Source organism: Prionailurus bengalensis, chromosome X (assembly GCF_016509475.1).
Source record: "Prionailurus bengalensis isolate Pbe53 chromosome X, Fcat_Pben_1.1_paternal_pri, whole genome shotgun sequence".
NCBI classification, from domain to species: Eukaryota; Metazoa; Chordata; class Mammalia; order Carnivora; family Felidae; genus Prionailurus; species Prionailurus bengalensis.
The window spans coordinates 11135144-11153873 of record NC_057361.1 but is presented as its reverse complement, the minus strand read 5'-3'; the positions used below and the strand labels follow the sequence as shown (position 1 = coordinate 11153873).

The following is an 18730-nucleotide window of genomic DNA, read 5'->3' as shown; positions in this document are numbered from 1 at the left end:
CTGCTATAAACATCAGGGTGCATGTAATACTTTGAATTAGTATTTTTGTATTCTTTGCATAAATACCTAGTAGGGCAATTGCTGGATCATACGATAGTTCTATGTTTAATTTTTTGAGGAAACTCCGTATTGTTTTCCAGAGAGGCTGCCCCAGTTTGCATTCCCAGCAACAGTGCAAGAGTGTTCCCCTTTCTCCACATCCTTGCCAACACCTGTGGTTTCTTGTGTTGTTGACTTTAGCCATTCTAACAGGTGTGAGGTGATATCTCATTGTAGTTTTAATTTGTATTTCCCTGAGAATAAAGGATGCTGAGCCTCTCTTTTCTCTGAAAGTAATTTGACAGCTCCTACCAAAGTCACATATAGTGGTGTAAATTAAGTAGTAATTTACCTGCTCAACTGTTATCTGTGGAATATCTGTTATGTGCCAAGAGTGGTGGGAATGAGGAGCAGCCTCTACCTTCTTGAGTAATGCAATGATATTGGTAAGACAGAAAAGCCCCTCTGAAGAGAAGGAGAGTAGAGGAGGGAAGCAGGGGTTGGAGGTTGAAAAAAGGTTAGTGTGGACACATGGGTGTGGGGAGACAACAGTAAGTGTGAGAACATAGAAGCATTGGTGCACCCAAGACAGCTCAGAAAGGCTGAGCAGAGTGGGCAAAGTGGAAAGGTGAGGCACAACAGGCAGGCTGCAGCTAGATCATCGAAGGCTTCATGAGCCAAGTTTAGGCATAGGGCCTTGGTTATGAAGGATTTAGAAAGCTTCAAAGGGTTTTAAACAATGCTGATATGACCACATTTGTGTGTATGTCACTGGAGAATGGAGAATGTGCTGGAGGGAAGCCAAACTTCAGGGAGGGGACCAGTTAGGAAGCCATCACAGTAGTCTGTGTCACCAAAAAAATCACAGCTTGAACCAGGTTGGTGGTATACATGGAGTGAAGATAAAGTTGAGAGACGTGTAAGTAGAAAAGTACACGGGACACAAATCAGTTGAACATGGAGTGTAGCTAGCTCACTTGGGTGGATGGTGGCTCATTTCTAGAGATATGAAACTCTGGAAGAGCAATATTTATGTGTACGTGTATGTGTGTGTCATAATTTGATGGCTCAGTTTTGGATTTATGTCTGAGACATCCATGGAGAGATGACATGACTAATGGGAATATGCTAATTTGTAGCTCACATGAGAGGCATAAAAAAAATTCTCAAACCACCCGAAGAAAGGGAAGTATTATATCCATTAAACAAACTAAAGTGGTCGACATTACCTCACCACTTGAATTATTTGTCCCCCACCCTCTTCCTGTTCTGATGAGTAACTCAAGTTGGTAGGCAATAGGAATATTCTCTTTAGTACATATTTTGTTGTTTGCCTTTTGTGAGTGTCAATCTGGACTTAATGCCATCCGCAGGCTCAGCTGATCCCAATTTAGTGTAATCATTGCTTACTTTTTGATGTCCAATTTGTCACAGCATGCCTGAGAGGGACCCTTTTAAGGGTCATCATCTCCACACATTTAAAAAATATATCCTCAATAAGATATTCTGGGTTCATTTTCAGTCCTCTTGGCCCAAAGAGATGGACACCTGGGTACCAGAGAGAGTACATTGTATTATTTTACAAGGAAACTCAAAGCAGAGCAACATGACACAGGAGCTTCAAACCACTGACATAAGGCAGAAAAAGTACTTTTTCTCCAAAGTTCAAGTATTCAGCTATCTTTTTTCCCTTTCCCTGGTATGAGAATTCATTAATCCATTTTATTTATCCCTTCCAGGAACTTCTGGCGTACCCTGCCACATTTTACAACTACAGACAATGCTTTTGATTTACACTGTTGCTCTCAATTTAGAAGTCTTTATTTTCTCTTCTTTCTCTTTTGCTCAGGCATCATGGAGTTGGCATCAAGTATGAAAGTCTAGATCAGGGGTCAGCAACCTACAGCCCATCAGCCAGATCTGGCTCATTGCCTGATTTTTTAAATAAAACTTTATCGAATTGCAGCCAAGCACATTTGTTTACATGTGGTCTATGGCTGCTCTTGTACCGAAAGGGCAGAGTTGAATAGTTGTGATGAGACTACCTGGCCCAAAAAACCTGAACTGTTCATTATCTGGCCCTTAAAAAAAAAAAGTTTGCTATCCCTTAGTCTGAATGATCTCCCTTGTCTATACCTGTCATCACCAGTTGTCCAAAAAAAAACCAAAATCCGAATATCCTTCTAAGAGAACACCAAAGAATACGGAGACACAGGCTACCCAGTAATTCAGCTAGATTCCCATAAATCTGCCAGCAGTAGCATGGAATTGGTCAATACAGATAATTATAAACCTTTAAGGTTTTTACTAAAGCTCTCTAACTTTTCATTGTTATGGGTCATAGTGTCATAATTTAGTATTTTTCTTGAGGACCTTAATATTGAACTACAACTTTTTAAAGGCCTTTGTGTTTATATACATTGAGCAGATTGATTCTGTCAAGAGTCCCAGTTTTTCACTTGCATTTCCCTTTTTGTGTCCATATCCTTTACCACTGACTTTGCAATTTCTGTCACCGAAGGAGTGGAAGGTATTTTTCCATCTTTTGTGTCTGACTTGGTCTCGTGACATGCTTTAGCCACTAGAATGTGGTGAAGGTAATAGTGTGCCAGTTTTGATCCTAATTCTCTAGAAGCCTTGTATGTTTCTGCTCTCTTCCGTGCATCTCTGCCATAAAACATACCCGGGAGAATGAAAGATACATTAAGCAAATATGAGTCTCCCCATTTACCTAGCCACAGCTAGCCAAAATCAACCAACAGTGAGCAATATCCAGTGAGTGAGCCTAGCCAAGAATGGGAGATCCACTTTTACCAACCACTCCAGATGTATAAACAATAAACACTTAATGTTTTATGCTACTGACTTTTTTGTTCATTGTGTAGCATTATTATGGCAATAGATAACTGATACAGAGTATATTGAAATTATTTATCTCAGTGTCGTACCACCTTTTCAAAAACCAACTAAAAGTGGTAGAAAATACAACCAAATTGATATTGAGAAATTTGAGACACATATAAAACTTAATCCCAAGAGTTCAGGTAGAATACTTTCTATGGATTGTCTAAATTTTACAAGAGCGAACTCAGAAAACACGAGCTCATTTGGATTATGGCACATTTCCTCTGTAATTCTGTAATCACATTACATTTAAATATCCCAAAATCCCTGTACAATCAATTCCCCCAACATCTTTGGACATATTCCAAAAGTTTTAATCCACACATAAAACAAATATGAGAATTTAGCAAATTGTCGCTATAGAATATTTTGATGCAATTATTCAACATTTTGCAGGGATTTTAGCCCCTCTAATGTTTAATTCAGTGTATAATTACTATGGACAAGGAATAATCAGTCACTTTCTTCTAGAGAACTTGCTGAATAGGGCATAATAAGATCTCCAAATGGGAGATATAACTTTGCCCAAATCTAAACAGGACTGTTGCATGTTGAGAGTCCTACTTAGATCTAGAAGAAGCCAGAAGCAAGTAATTTATTTTTAATAGTTTGGTAGTCTATGTGTTTCAGAATTTAGGATCCACAGTAATTTTTTAATGTTTATTTATTTTTGAGAGACAGAGACAGAGTGTGAGTGGGGGAGGGGCAGAGAGCGAGGGAGACACAGAATCTGAAGCAGGCTCCAGGCTCTGAGCTGTCAGCACAGAGCCCGATGCCTGGTTGGAACTCATGAACTGTGAGATCATGACCTGAGTCGGACGCTCAACTGACTGAGCTACCCAGGCACCCGTAGGATCGGCAATAATTTAACTGTTGGATGCCTACTTGCTTGGGATATGGTAAGAGATTTTCATACTACATGATTAATTAGCATATGGATTTAGGTAAGGGCAATACCAATACCCGAGAGCCATGTGGCTTCACTCACGCGTATCCTGAGGTATTACAACTGTTAATCGCCACTGCTCTGCTGGAGGTTGGGATGAAGGTTCTATCTTCAGTCTATCTTGCAGAAGGGCTTCATCCCACTTCCCTTTGAGGGATCCGGTATCCTCAAAAAATTCTTATTTGAGCTGTATTTCCTATTTGCCTTCCCCTCTCCCAGGATCTTTCTTAATTTGTCTAAGGAAGCTAGAGAACTTTTCTTTCCAAGTATTTTTAAATCAAATTTCACTTAGCCAAAGTTCTCTTGGAGAACTTCCCCAATTTTGAATCACCTCTCATTGAAAAGGTAGAGGTAGAGGCAAACCATGAGACTCTTTTTTTTTAATTTTTAATGTTTATTTTTATTTTTGAGAGAGAGAGAGAGAGAGAACGCACAGGCAGGGGAGGGGCAGAGAGAGAGGAAGACACAGAATCTGAAGCAGGCTCCAGGCTCTGAGCTGCCAACATAGAGCCCAACATGGGGCTCGAATTCACAAGCCATGAGATCATGACCTGAGTCAAAGTCAGATGCTTAACTGACCGAGCCACCCAGGTGCCCCAAGAGACTCTTAAATACAGAGAACAAACTGAGGGTTGCTGGAGGGGACATGGGTGGAGGGCTGCACCAAATGGGTGATGGGCATTAAGGAGGGCACTCATTGGGATGAGCACATATGTGATGAATCACTGGGTTCTACTCCTGAAACTTTTCCTACACTGTATGTTAGCTAACTTTAACTTAAACAAATAAATTGTGTACCCTAAAAAAAATGGGAAAAGAAAGAAAAGGTGGGGGTAGAGACAGAAGCCCTTACCCACAGGCTCTCCCCCACACCCATTCACCTCTTACAGTTTCAAGTCACAATTCTAAATGTTCCAGACAGGAAAAAGGACTTGATCTTATCCCAAGATTTGAGATCTGGGCTTTGTGCCAGTGTCTTGTTCTTTATCTCAGTTGGTTCTGTCCCAAGAAGGTCATCTTTTCTTAAACAAAATTTTCTGCAAGTATCAGTTGCTAAATATTTTGGTTGCATTGTCTTGAGACAATTTCAAATCAGTAAGTATGCTTAGAGACCATGTCTCATCTTGGACATAATTATGAATATAGTTTGCAGCTCCTCAGACATTCTTAGCACTGTATTTCACCAGGTTACATGCACATCTCTTGAATAGAATTTTTACAAAGTAATCATTTTGCTAATTTTTATCATTGACAGTTTCATCTTAATTAAATCCTTTGATTTCCACATGGAATGTATCTAGCTCACCTAGAAAATTATTTCTGAGACCCAACTTCTGTATGCCATTAAAAAATGTGGGGAAGCTCAAATCACATAGCTTCAAGTTCATAACACTTTTTCAGGAGATGAGTTTCAAAAATCCAGAATACAGAGATGAGTTTCTACACATAAGAAACTCATCCTAGCTTAAAGTAATAACAAGATTTTCAATGTTATTTTTCCCCTTTGAGATGTGCCTCCTTGGGTTAGTGACCATAAGCATATCTCAGCTCCTTTCTTCCCGTCTCACATTTAAACCCAGTTTTTCCTGATAAAAGTTTTTCATCAGTCTGCAGGATGCTTGGTTGAGAGGTACTTCCCTCAAGCCAGATGTTACCGTTCCTAATGGATCTCTTCTGGGAACAGTATCATGACTTCAGTGTCAGTTCTCCTTAACAGCCAGACACTGAGTACTGATACATGCTACAATTTCCTCATTTCCTCCCAACGCCCTCTGCCTTAGGTAACAGCGAATCTTTCTATATCCGTGGACTTGCCTGTTTTAGATATTTTATATAAATGAATTAATCCAGTTTGTGATCTTTTGTGACTGGATTCTTTCACTGAGCATAATGTTTGCAAGGGTTGTGCAAGTTGTAGCATGTATCAGTCCTGCATTCTTTTGGGTTTTTTTAAATTTTTAAGCAATATTCCATTGTATAGATATACCACATTTGTTTATCCATTATTCAGGTGATGATGGACACTTGGATTATTTCCACTTTTGGCTATTCTGAATAATGCTGCTATGAACATCAGTGTACAAGTTTTTGTGTGGACATATGTGTTCATTTCTCTTGTGTATATGCCTAGAGGAGAATTGCTAAATCCTATGGTAACTCCACATTCAGCACTTTAAGGAATTGCCTGACTTTTCTCCAAAGCGGCTGGACCATTTTATGTTCTCACCAGCAATGCATGAGGATTCAAATTTCTCTGCATCCTCAGCAACACTTATTATTTTCTGTCTTTTTGATTATAGCCATCCTAGTGGATTTAAAAGTGCTATCCCATTTTGGTTTTGATTTTGCAATACAATTTTAACGTCTTTGTCAGTTACAACCTGGAATGCAAGCATTGAAGTGGGTGCACAAATCTAATACATAGGACCTCTATAACTTTGTGTGGTCATTAGCGCAGCTCTGTACTCTTCTGCCTTCCAAATCCTAAGTCACATTGCATTTTCTGAATGTTGGTGGGTAGGTGGGACCAAGTGAGTAGCTCTGGCAGATGAGCTGTGAATGGAAGCATTTAATTGCTGGTACAAAACCATCCAGAGCCCTTTCCCTCTACCTTGACAACCAACAACTTTCAAGTTTGTGACATCCTTGATAGCTTGGGTCATGGGGTAAGGGGACATTTAACAGAACTGACCTATGATGCACATGCCGTATGAGAGTGAGAAACAAACGTGTTAGTAAGAGATGGGGGTTGTTTGTCAGTGCAGCCTAACTGGGCATATCCTGACTGACAAAATGATCTTTATTTGTTTAAGATATTAGAGTTCAACAGATCTGGCAAAACATTTAGCAGCTCTAAGACTCAGCCTCCTCCTCTATAATATGGGTGTCATAAATTTACCTCACAAAATTGATTGAAGATAAGCAAGACCATGTATTGTTCAGTAATGTGTAGCCCAGTGCATGGTACATAGCATGGTACATTCCTTAGGAAATGATTGTTATCAACAGAAAGGAAATGAATCGAGGTCTATAATATTGGAGTTAACTACATAGAAGATGATGGATTAGACTTTGAACCACCAACTCATAGAAGCACGGAGGCAGGGAGAAGGGTCATAATTTTTCTCTGGGTAGTTAGTTTGAGCCTTGTGGCAAGCCTGCCTAACAAACATTCTTGTTCATGTACGGATGCATGCCATTATTACAGGGTGGGAAGACCTTTTCTGAGTCTTGATTTCTCTTTCCAGAAGAGAAGAAATGGCTATGTTATTCTGACTCATTTCACAAAGCACACAATTTGAAATGTAATTACATTTAAAATATGCTGGAAAGTGATTTCATGAATCCACAATTATCAATCACTCTTCAGAATGACAGGCAAAGGGGAAAATGCTAAAACAAGTTCCCTGGAGAATGTTTAGAACCAATATAAAAAATATTTTTCTTTATGTGCATGCCTTCCTTGAAAATAATGAGGCAGGGACCTGGTTCAGCCTGGCAAAAGACAATCAACGGAACCAGTTAATACCATGCAAAGGGTTCTATACAGGGTGAGGCAAGGAGAATTACATAAACCGGAAGAGTCATTTCCACCCATTGGGTACTAGTGGCAATGAATTTCCCCTTTCTTGGCTTCATTTCTCTTCTCTTCTCAGATGCTTGTCTGTTCCTCCTTGTTCTTTAGCTGACTTGTTCTCCTACTCTGCCTGCACTTTAAATATTGATATGCCACCAGTCAAGTATCAGTCTTACACTTTCCTCATCCTACAAACCCTTTCTCAAAATTCTCATTCTCTGCTATGGTTTTACTTGCCCCCATGGATTGATAACTTCTCCATCTGAGTCTTTGTTTCTGGGTGCATGTTTCTCTCTGCATATTGGAAACCTCTGCCTACGGTATTTAACCTGCCTCGTGCTTTCTATTTGAAGCACTATTCTCTGATCTTCTTCAGCCTAGTTACTTCACATTTACTCTTAAACTTTACTTATTCAAGGTAGTGTTTCTTGAGCCTGAGATGTACCTGAGTGCACTATCCGAAAACCCTTTAGTTTTACCTTAAGCAATTCAGAGCCAGTTGTTGTAAATTACACATTTATAAGATTATCCACTTTTCTCTCTTCCCTACCAGACTTTTTACTCTGTGAAGGCTATCATGGTATCTACTTTGATCTCCATCAGATTCCCAGTTCCTAACCTATGGAAGACACTCAGTAAAAATGTGCCGAATAAATCAATCAATGATACAAGCTGAGCTCTTACGACTCCCCGTGTATCCTGTTCCAATTCATACATTCCTGGACATAATGAGTGTGTGCCAAAATCATTCCATTATTTCAACCAGAATCTTGGAGCCATCCTATATACCACCATCTCCCTCACTCATAACATCTAAACCTTAACCAACAGCTACCAGTCCTCTTAAATATTTTGAGAGTCTGTTCCCTCCTCTCTATTTCCCTGCTATCACTGCTTTGCTTAGGCTCTTGTCAGTCTTTCTGTATTCATTATGCTCTAACCCTTCACTATCACTGCAGGATATTCTCTTAAAATGCAAATCTGACCATTTTACCCTGATGCTTAAAACCGTTTATCAGACTCCCTATTGCTTTGAAGATGCACAGATTCTTAGGCCTAATCTACAAAACTTTCCACAGTCTGACAAGCTAGTCTCAGCCTTCCTTGCCTTACTGTTTTTCATCCTCCCTTGTTCCCTCTGGTCATCCGGAACCCATGATTCCCAAACCCACCTTCCTGCCTTTGCAGAGATTCTCTGTCTAGAATGTTCTTTTATAGATGTTCATCACTTAACCTAACTCTTCACATTTCAAAACACAGCTTTAAGTTCCCCTCGTCTGGGAGATCTTTCCAAGCTCTCTCAGGGTGAAATTTATCATACTCTCCTCTACACTGCCATGGCCCACTGCAAAGGTCTTGATTGTAACTCTCATAGTCTTCAGTGATTACTGTTTATTGTCCTGACCTCTTCATTGAAATGTGAGCTCCTATGAGCAGCGTCTACCTCTTATTCACCTATGAATCCCATGAAGTGCTACCTCTGTATTTACAAACCCTTTCTCTAATTAAAAAAAATTGTACCCAAAATATATTTTATAACTCCCAAACTTAATAAAAAGTAAATATCTCAATATAAAATAGGCAAAAGATTGAACAGATACTTCATGAAAGAAAACACTTCACACAGATGACAAATAAGCAATAAAAATGTGCTCAATATCATTTGTCATTAGGAAAATGAAAATTAAAACCACGGTGAGATACTACTACACTCATTCAGTGTCCCAAATATCAAAGACTGAGCATGTCAAGTGTTTGCAAGGATATGGAGAAACAGGAATTTTCATACCCTGCTGCTGGGAATGTAAAATGCTACAGCCACTTTGGAGAACAGTTTGTGACAATTTCTTAAAAAGTTAAACACCTACCCTATGATTTGACCATTCTGCTCCTAGGTATTTATCCAATAAAAAAGAAAGTATATACCTATACAAAGACTACCATCAAAGCATTATTTGTAATAGCCAAAACCTGGAATCAACCCAAATGCCTATCAACAGGTTAATGTATAAACAACCTATGATATACCCTTATATTGGAATATTACTCAGCAATAAAAAGAATGAACACACAACAGCATGGATGAATCACAATTATGCAGAGTGAAAGAAGTCAACCAAAAAAAAAGTACAAGGGGAAGGAAAAAAAAATAGGTTAGAGTGGAAGAGAGCCAAAGTATAAGAGACTCTTAAAAACTAAGAACAAACTGAGGGTTGATGAGGGGTGGGAGGGAGGGGAGGGTGGGTGATGGGTATTGAGGGCACCTTTTGGGATGAGCACTGGGTGTTGTATGGAAACCAATTTGACAATAAACTTCATATATTGAAAAAAAAAAGTACATATTGGGGCACCTGAGTGGCTCAGTTGGTTGAGCGGCCGACTTCGGCTCAGGTCATGATCTCGCAGTTGGTGAGTTCAAGCCCTGCATTGGGCTGTGTGCTTGCTGATAGCTCAGAGCCTGGAACCTGCTTCAGATTCTGTCTCCATCTCTCTCTCTCTCTCTGCCCCTTCCCTGCTCACATGCTCTCTCTTCTCTCTCTCTCTCTCTCTCTCTCTCTCTCTCCCTCCCCCTCTCTCAAGTATAAATAAACCTTAAAAAAGTACATACTATTGGACTCTATTGATATAAAATTCTATAAAATGCCAACTAATCTATAGTGACAGAAAGCAAAACAGTTATTTCCTGGGAATGGGGGATGTGATGGGAAGGGCAGGAAGAGGGATTACCAAGGGCCACAGGGAAACAGTAGTGACAAGTATGTTGATGGTGGTAATGGTTTAATTCATTTTACAGACTCACTAAACCTACCTCACTTTGCACACAAGACACCCATTTGTCTGCCCACCTAGGCAAATGAACTTTGGGCCAGCTTCTCCCACCTCCCCCTCTTTACCTCCAGCACATTCTCCTCTCCATCCTGCTAGAGGGAAATTTGGATTTCCTTTTTGATTGCTCTCATTATCTTCTCTGCAATGTCTTGTGCATGACTAGCACCCTACATCGCGCTATACAAGTGTTTCTCAGCAATGTGTGCATAGACTTCGGGATGTCATATTGCCTGGGATGGAATGGTTATGCTCTCCCAGCTGATTAAAATGGACTAACTCTAGGTCAAGAGGCTGGTTTTAATCCCAGGTGTAGAAACACACTGTTTTACAACCAAAGGATAATTGAGTCCGTAAATGAGAGAATGTTCATGATGTGGCTGCAGTTGATACTGGACCAAGTTCCTCAAGAAAGTCAATTTTTCTGTCATTAGCAGGACAAACAAGACAGGGGAGACTAGAGAGAAAGGATGAAGTGTAGAGCAGAAACAATTCTAAGAAGAGATTATTTATGAAGCAAACTTTTAGAACTGTAGCTCACTCATATTTATAGAAAGAAGATGAAATGTGAGAACACAGAAACTTAGAGATTATTTTCCTTAAAATAAACATCAATCATGTTTACAACCAAGTGAAAAAGGAGCAAATGAACAGCAACTAAAGGCAGCACTGGAACTAGACAGCCTTCTTTAGGAAACACAGGCAGCCACTGCTTGGCTCGGAGAGGAGAAAAACTCACACCACCATTGACCTCCCCTCCGGTAGCTCCGGCCAGGCCATTTCTGAGCAGCTCCTTTCAAGATGAAAAACTACAATCTTCAACCTTTCTGATGAAGCAGTAGCTTCCTCCCCAAACTCTGATGGCAATTTTTTCTTCTCTGCATTTCCCCAGCCTCAACTTGACTTTATTTTTGTAACTGGTAGCAAGCCAAGGGTGAGAAATGATCTCTTCTCACCTAACTATCTGGGAAGAAAGCCCACTTTATCATTAATTACATTATCCAACAGCCTCTTGCTACTCGAAATGTGGTCCTTGGATCAGCAGCATTGGCACCATCTGAGAGTTCTTTTGAAATGCAGAATCTTGGGCCCTTTCCAGAATTCCTGACTCAGAATCTGTATTCTAACAAGATGCTCAAGTGGTTTGTGGACACATTCAATTTGAGAAGTGCTTGTCTAAGCCTCGGAACATCCTGTATAAGGTGAGGGTTATCACTCTCATTACTCATTTGAGAAAATGAGAACAGGGAAGTAAAATTACTTGACAAGGATCAATAACTAAAAAGTGCCAGAGTTGAGATTTTAAGGTAGTTCCCCTAATTCTAAATGCAAGCGCCTTTTCCTTCCACCATGCTTTTCTCCATATGAATTTTTTTCAAATGAATTCTGTAAGTTCTGGTAATAACCACCCCACTCTCAACCTCATTTGTTGACTGATTGCTAATACCCAAACTCCTACTCTCAGACATGCATGCTTTAAATTAAACATTTCCCATCCCTTGAAATATTTTAAACACCTATATCTATGGGGAGAGTGACTTCATAAATGCCTTAAACTTTAGTGTTAAGGAGTTTGATCAGCCTTTATCCATTGATGGGAAGAGCAAAGCACTTGAGGTCCATATTGCACCTTGAAGAGAAGGAGGGGGGAAAATAACTGATGGAGAAAGAGGAAGGGAAGATAAAGGCAAAGTGTCTTGGATTTATTGTTCAGCATAGATCAGCCCTTCCAAGGACCTTGACACTGTCCTTGAAGTTTGCTGTCACTGCTGGCTTCAGCTTGTTCCACTGCTTCTGTCATGGGCTTCTGGATACTCTGAATTGGGGCTGTGTCCTTTCATTATGGTATTTCTAGAGAGGTGAGCACAGAAACCCCTGCAGATGTTTACCACTGCTACGCAGACTCAGAGAGGAAATGTGGAACAGCTGTGTCTACCAGTGCTTAAGGCAGCAGCAGCATAAAAAAAAATACTCTAAGACTCTAACAAATATTCCCACAATAGTCTTGAAAGTATGTGTTATTTAGTAAATGCCACTCATGAAGAATGGAACCTAGCTTTTTTATTTATTTATTTTTTAAATTTACATCCAAGTTAGTTAGCATATAGCACAACAATGATTTCAGGAGTAGATTCCTTAATGCCCCTTATCCATTTAGCCCTTCCTCTGTCCCACAGCCCCTCCCGTAACCCTCTGTTTGTTCTCCATATTTGAGAGTCTCTTATGTTTTGTCCCCCTCCCTGTTTTTATATTATTCTTGCTTCCCTTCCCTTATGTTCATCTGTTTTGTCTCTTAAAGTCCTCATATGAGCGAAGTCATATGATATTTGTCTTTCTCTGACTGACAAATTTCCCTCTAGTTCCATCCACGTAGTTGCAAATGGCAAGATTTCATTCTTTCTGAATGCTGAGTAATATTCCATTTATGTATATGTACCACATCTTCTTTATCCATTCATCCATCGATGGACATTTGGGCTCTTCCCATACTTTGGCTATTGTTGATAGTGCTGCTATAAACATTGGGGTGCATGTGCCCCTGAAACCTGGCTTTTAAGCTTAGGCCTATTTGAGGCAAGAGTGTTTTTTATCATTACACATGGCTATGGCATGCATAAATTAACCTTCTACTCAAGCTTCAATCTTTGGCTTAAATCACCCCTTCACTGGGCAGTTCTCTCTCAGTGACCTTGGTGATATCTTCCTTTTTTTAATATTTATTTATTTAATTTAGAGTGAGCATGCATGAGTTGGGGAGGGGCAGAGAGAGAAAGAGAGAGGGTGGGGAGAGAATCTCAAGGAGGCTGCTCATTGTCAGCACAGAGCCCAACATGTGGTGATGATATTTTCTTTCTGCAGCCCTGATTTGGCACTTTTTATATGATAGCCAGAACTCTTGTTCATTTTTTATTCACATACCTTCTACTCCAAGCTGCAATTATGTTTGCACCTGTGTCCCATCTCCCATCCAAAACCTTGAGCTCTTAAATGTTCTTTGGGTCACCAGGCCAACATCATAGCAGGAATTCGATGGTATCATCAGTTGGCTTATAAATCAAGTTAGGCACAAAGTCCACCCTCTGGAAACCTCTGGAAGTCAAGCATTTGTTATTGGTTGAACCACTCCATGTTGTTTACATGTAGCCTCCAATAGCTAACAGCCCCTGTCCCTGCAGGAATGGCTTACCCTTGGAAAATTTGTACCCATTTACGAGTAGCTCTTTTTGCACTGCTTTTATTTCCCATCACTCTCTTCCAAGAGAAGAACGTGGCTTGGGTTACCTTTACAGTTAGCTACTCCTCCCTCTCTGGTATTCTTTACACTTTGGATTCTAGGAGAATAAAGGAAGAAAGTAAAACTTCTGGTGACTCTCTTCCTGTCTTGCGTACTTGCCCTTGCTCATTCTCTCTTTAACATTTGAGACATTGTGCTAAGAATTTTACATATATCATCTGGGTCCTTCCTATACAAGAAACCCTATGAAATATGCACTGTTCTTATTCCTATTTTGTTCAGGAGTGTCCTCAAGTACAGAGAGGTTAAGTAAGTTGTCCACAATCACACAGCTAGGAAATGGGAGAAGCAGAATGTGAGTGTAGACTGGGTGCTGCTCTCAATCACTTAGCAACTATTATCAGTGGGAAACACAAGTCAAATGTGACAAATGCAGGGGTGTAGACCAATATGCTTGCGAGTACCATGTGCAATACCAAGGAAACTAGAATCTCTGGTCTTTCCTTGTAACCACTTCTTGATGGGGCTTCATCTTCTCCCCTTCTGTTATAGGTGCTCAGAGAATATGGATGGATCATTATTAGTTTGAACTAAGCTATGAAACATATAATGTCCTAGTCAGTGTTGATGTTATTATTATTTTTTTATAAATCATTTATTAGGGAAAGAATGTAGCTGCCACTGATATCTTGTAAAACTCAATATAAATGATTTTCGAATAATTCACATGTTGGATTATTCATATACACTTGACCTTCTCCAGTAGCAGAAATCTTTGAGAGTTGATGGTTTGCAGGTATTTGAAGAAGCCATTATGCAAATGAAAATATCCTATCCACTAAGATATTTTTTGTGGGCATTATGGCAGACACAAAAAAAGTACAATGTATTCTCTCAAAGGTTCACTATGTTTTTTGAGAAAATAAACCTGACACATGTTTCTCATTAAATAACAATGACATTTTTAAATGGCTCTTTGAGAGGATGATGATAATCACATGCTAATGCATGACTATACCAACAGCAATTCAAAGAAGAGATATATCTCAGGCCGAAATGAGTGATCTAGAGAGGTTTGGTGGAACAGATGGGTTTTAAGCTAAAGTTTGAAAGGTCAGTAGAATTAAAGTAAGAAGCAATGAAAGAAAGAGCAGACAGGGTTGAACAGAACAGCGCAGGAGACTAAACAATCTGTAATAGGGAATGTGCTTATGCAAAAACAAAATGGCGTCATTAGTTTGGACTGTGGGCTTGAGTGAAGAGAGAATATCTGTGATTCAGTTCGAATTCTGTGACTCTCAGCCCAGGAATCTTTGCCTAGTTTCTCTGGTACAAAGTTCAACACTATGGAGGAAGCAACAACTATCATTGCCTGCTTGGTGGGCTCTCTTGGGTCACAGTGGGACTAGGCTTCAAGACGCAGCAGATGGAGTATCAGCTTTAGACAAACACCTCCTAGTATCATCCAGTCTTGTTCCACTAGGCCCTCTGAAAGACTTTCCACTTATTGCTAAAAAGTGACACTTCTGGGCAGAAATATGCCACACAATGGGTCAAATTTGATTGCTCCTCAGGGATACTACTTGGGGCTGCCCTCTAAAGGGACCAAGAGGAGCCACCACTACCAACTCTGGAAAACAGTATGGAGGTTCCTCAAAAAGTTAAAAATAGGACTAACCCATGATCCAGCAATTGCACTACTAGGTATTTACCCACAGGGTACAAAAACACTAATTCAAAAGGATACATGCCCCCCAATGTTTATAGCAGCGTTATCAACAATAGCCAAATTATGGATTATAATTATCAACCCATAGATGGATAAAGAAGATGTGGTATATCTACATAATAGAATATTACTCAGCCCTAAAAAAAGAATGAAATCCTGCCATTTGCCAGGAGTGGATGGAGCCAGAGAGTATCATGCTAAGCAAAATAAGTCAGTCAGAGAAAGACAAGTACCATATGATTTCACTCATATGTGGAATTTAAGAAAGAAAACAAACAAGCAAAAGGGAGAAAAGAGAGAGAGGCAAACCAAGAAATGTAGAGAACAAACTGATGGTTACTAGACGGGAGGTAGGTGGGGGGATTGGTGAAATAGACAATGGGGATCAAGGAAGGCACTTGTGATGAGCACCAGGTGATGTATGCAAGTGTTGAATCACCATATTGTACACCTGAAACTAATATTACACTATATATCAACTGGAATTTAAGCAAAAACTTAAAAAACAACGAAGATATGGAGCACTTGGAAGAGGGTTTTATATACCTATATCTATGTAGATATAAAATCATGTTAAACTCTCACAAAATCTCTATGAGGTAAGAATTATGACCTTTATTTTATAGATGACAAAAGGCCCAATAAGTTGCCCAGTGACAATGGGAGATTTGAGATTCCACGTGTCCACCCCACCTTAAGCTGCCAATAACTTTGGCCTATCAAGACAAACAAGAAGTGATTAGAGGTCTCAAAGAGGTCATCTACTTGTCTCTGGGCGTAGCCCGCGCACTCCAGATGTCAGAAGTTGGTAGAAAAATCCCACAAACCTAGAACCTGACAGCCTTTCAAGTTGAAGAGAAACCTTAAGGTAACCCCACGAGTAGAAGCTACTGAAGGAGCACCCAGAATAGAGAGCTCAACTATGAACAGCCTTACAAGACCATCCTCAGTCTGCTTAGCAACATGAATTGTAGCTTGTCCAAAGTAAAAAGGAATATACTGTCTTCTTGCTGAGGTATTGCTAGGAAGATTACCCAAGGGGAGACTACCTGGAAAGGGCTAGTTGAGCCTTCTGGCCAAAGAGAAAATAAACTGCCTTCCAATTCCCAGTGCAAGGTGTAGCTTTATAAAAGAGGGTTCCAGGGCACCTGGGTGGCTCAGTTGGTTAAGCATCCAACTTCGGCTCAGGTCATGATCCCGCAGTTTGTGGGTTCAAGCCCTGCATCGAGCTATCTGTAGTCAGTGCAGAGCCTGCTTGGGATCCTTGTCTCCCTCTCTCTTTCTATCCCTCTCCCACTTGTGTGTGCTGGTGTGTGTGCTCTGTCTGTCAAAAATAAATAAACAATTTTTTAATGTTTATTTATTTTTGAGAGAGAAAAAGACAAAGCACAAGTCTGGGAGGGACAGAGAGAGAGGGAGACACAGAATCCAAAGCAGGCTCCAGGCTCTGTGCTGTCAACAGAGCCACCCAGGTGCCCCTTTAAATAATTTTTAAAAAAGAGGGTTCCAAATATATTGGTGCTTCCTAGGAGCACATTATGTAACTTTCAGCAGCCATAGTAAAATGGCCCTTTCCCTAAATGAGTGGTACATGTGTCTAACAAGATGACTATCACAGAGGGAAAAAAGAAGGAAAGATAGGTCAATTCCAGGCCTGTTTTCATATGTCTTTTTTTTTTCACCCAAGTAGTAACAGATACTATGCATATCAAAGGTCTGAGAGGATCTGCATCCCAGTATCTGCTTTTTTTATATGCAAGGGTAACTTTATTAAAACAAAGAAATGAGTATAATTTTAAAGGACATAAAACACTTCCCAAATCTGCCTTCTATCCTTGCGCAGGGGCCTTGCTAATCTTCTCTGTATCGTTCCAATGTTAGGATATGCGCTGTCAAAGCGAGCACCCCATTATCTGTTTATGGATAGCATCTCAAGAAGACCTGAAAGTCACGCATTTATGCTAAGTTTTGCTTTCTGTAATTCTATTTCCAAAACGGAAACCTGATTGGAAGGTATATGCCTGATTTGCACGTATGCCTAAATTATTTGAGTACTCTTTCTGCTTCAGTTTTTTCCCTGATAAAAATAAAAGGATTTGGAGAAATCCATACTTTTAATAAAACAATTTCTATCTGATGATACCATCTGAAGTTTGAGCTTGTGGCTCAATGGGCAGGGAAGATGAGAAATGCTTTTTGCACACATACCTCAAGAAGCAGCACTGTCCTATGCTCTCAAGGCTTAAAAGGAGTTGCCATCTTTCTCTTCTTAATGGAAAAAAAGAACCTCTCACCAGAATTTTTGACATAAAAGGTGCACATATTTGACTGTAATCTGGCACATACCTGCTGTCTCAGAAAGGAAGAATGAAAAAAAGGAAACTAATACAGTTCAGATGGAAAATTCGGTCCAATGATAAGACACCGACAGGTGAACAAATTCACCTGAGAAGGCTTTAGAAACAAAAACAACAGAGAAGAAAGCATTCTGTTTGGAAATGGCTTTTGATTCACAGAACACTTGCAAAGAGAGTACAGAGAGTCTCCGCATACCCTGTCCTCATCTTCCCCCAGAATTACCACCTTACCATGTGAGAAGGCTTTTGATGTCAAGTTGGCCTGGCGCCTGCTAAGTTGATAATAAAGTAAAAGTCTTAGGGAAATGTAACTGTAAGATTACTGATACATAAAAACTGCAAAGTTTTAGCAATCAAAGAAGAATGTGTACTTTTTGAAGTGAACACTTGAGATATTCTGAAAACTCAACTTTTAGTAACACAGTTTTAACTTGCCTCTTTATATGGTCAATAGTGTGGTCTATGTTTTGTGGAAGAAAAGGAAATCTCTTCACCAGTACCATATCGTAGCAGCACATACAATAAATGTAGTAGGTGTGTTTCTTCTCTTGGATGGTGATATATCTCTTAAAATTTAAATGTCAGCCTGCAAAGATAAATACTTCTTGAAATTTATGGCCATCATCACAAAGTGATTCACCAAAGCACTTGTTTTCAATTATTTTATGAGATCACATTCTTCCATGATAGAAAAAAGAAGGGAGACAATGGGAGAATTGTCTTGAGAGGAGAGCTATGAAAAGGGCAAAGAATGGAAGGGTAAATGTCAAGGACAAAAACATGGAGACTGCTTTCTTAGCCCTGCAGTATTCAATGTTTCCCCCTTCCTATCTTTTAACAGGAAACTGCCTTACCTTGGCTGTAATGACTTGGAATTTGTATACCCTATTTCCACAAGGGGATAATGGCTCTCTGTCCAGATATCATCAAGCTTAGCCTCGTTTTAACTGAGTTCCCTGATACATTTGACAGACTATGCACTGAGATCTGGGATATTGACTATTTTGTATTTACCAATGATGGTCATGTCAGTAGGTAACTGTAGGGAAACCTTGGTTGCATCCACTTACTAATTTTCCTAAAGCAGATCCCTGAATTACCTTGTGTATAATGCACA

General features: G+C 39.8%; 1 non-coding gene across 1 annotated transcript; it reads right to left on the bottom strand.

The window, feature by feature from the left end:
* Window positions 1-17054: 17054 nt before the first annotated feature.
* Window positions 17055-17161, bottom strand: LOC122478069. Its single transcript, XR_006295836.1, has one exon. It is a non-coding gene; the product is annotated as a U6 spliceosomal RNA (small nuclear RNA).
* Between the last annotated feature and the right edge of the window lie 1569 nt (window positions 17162-18730).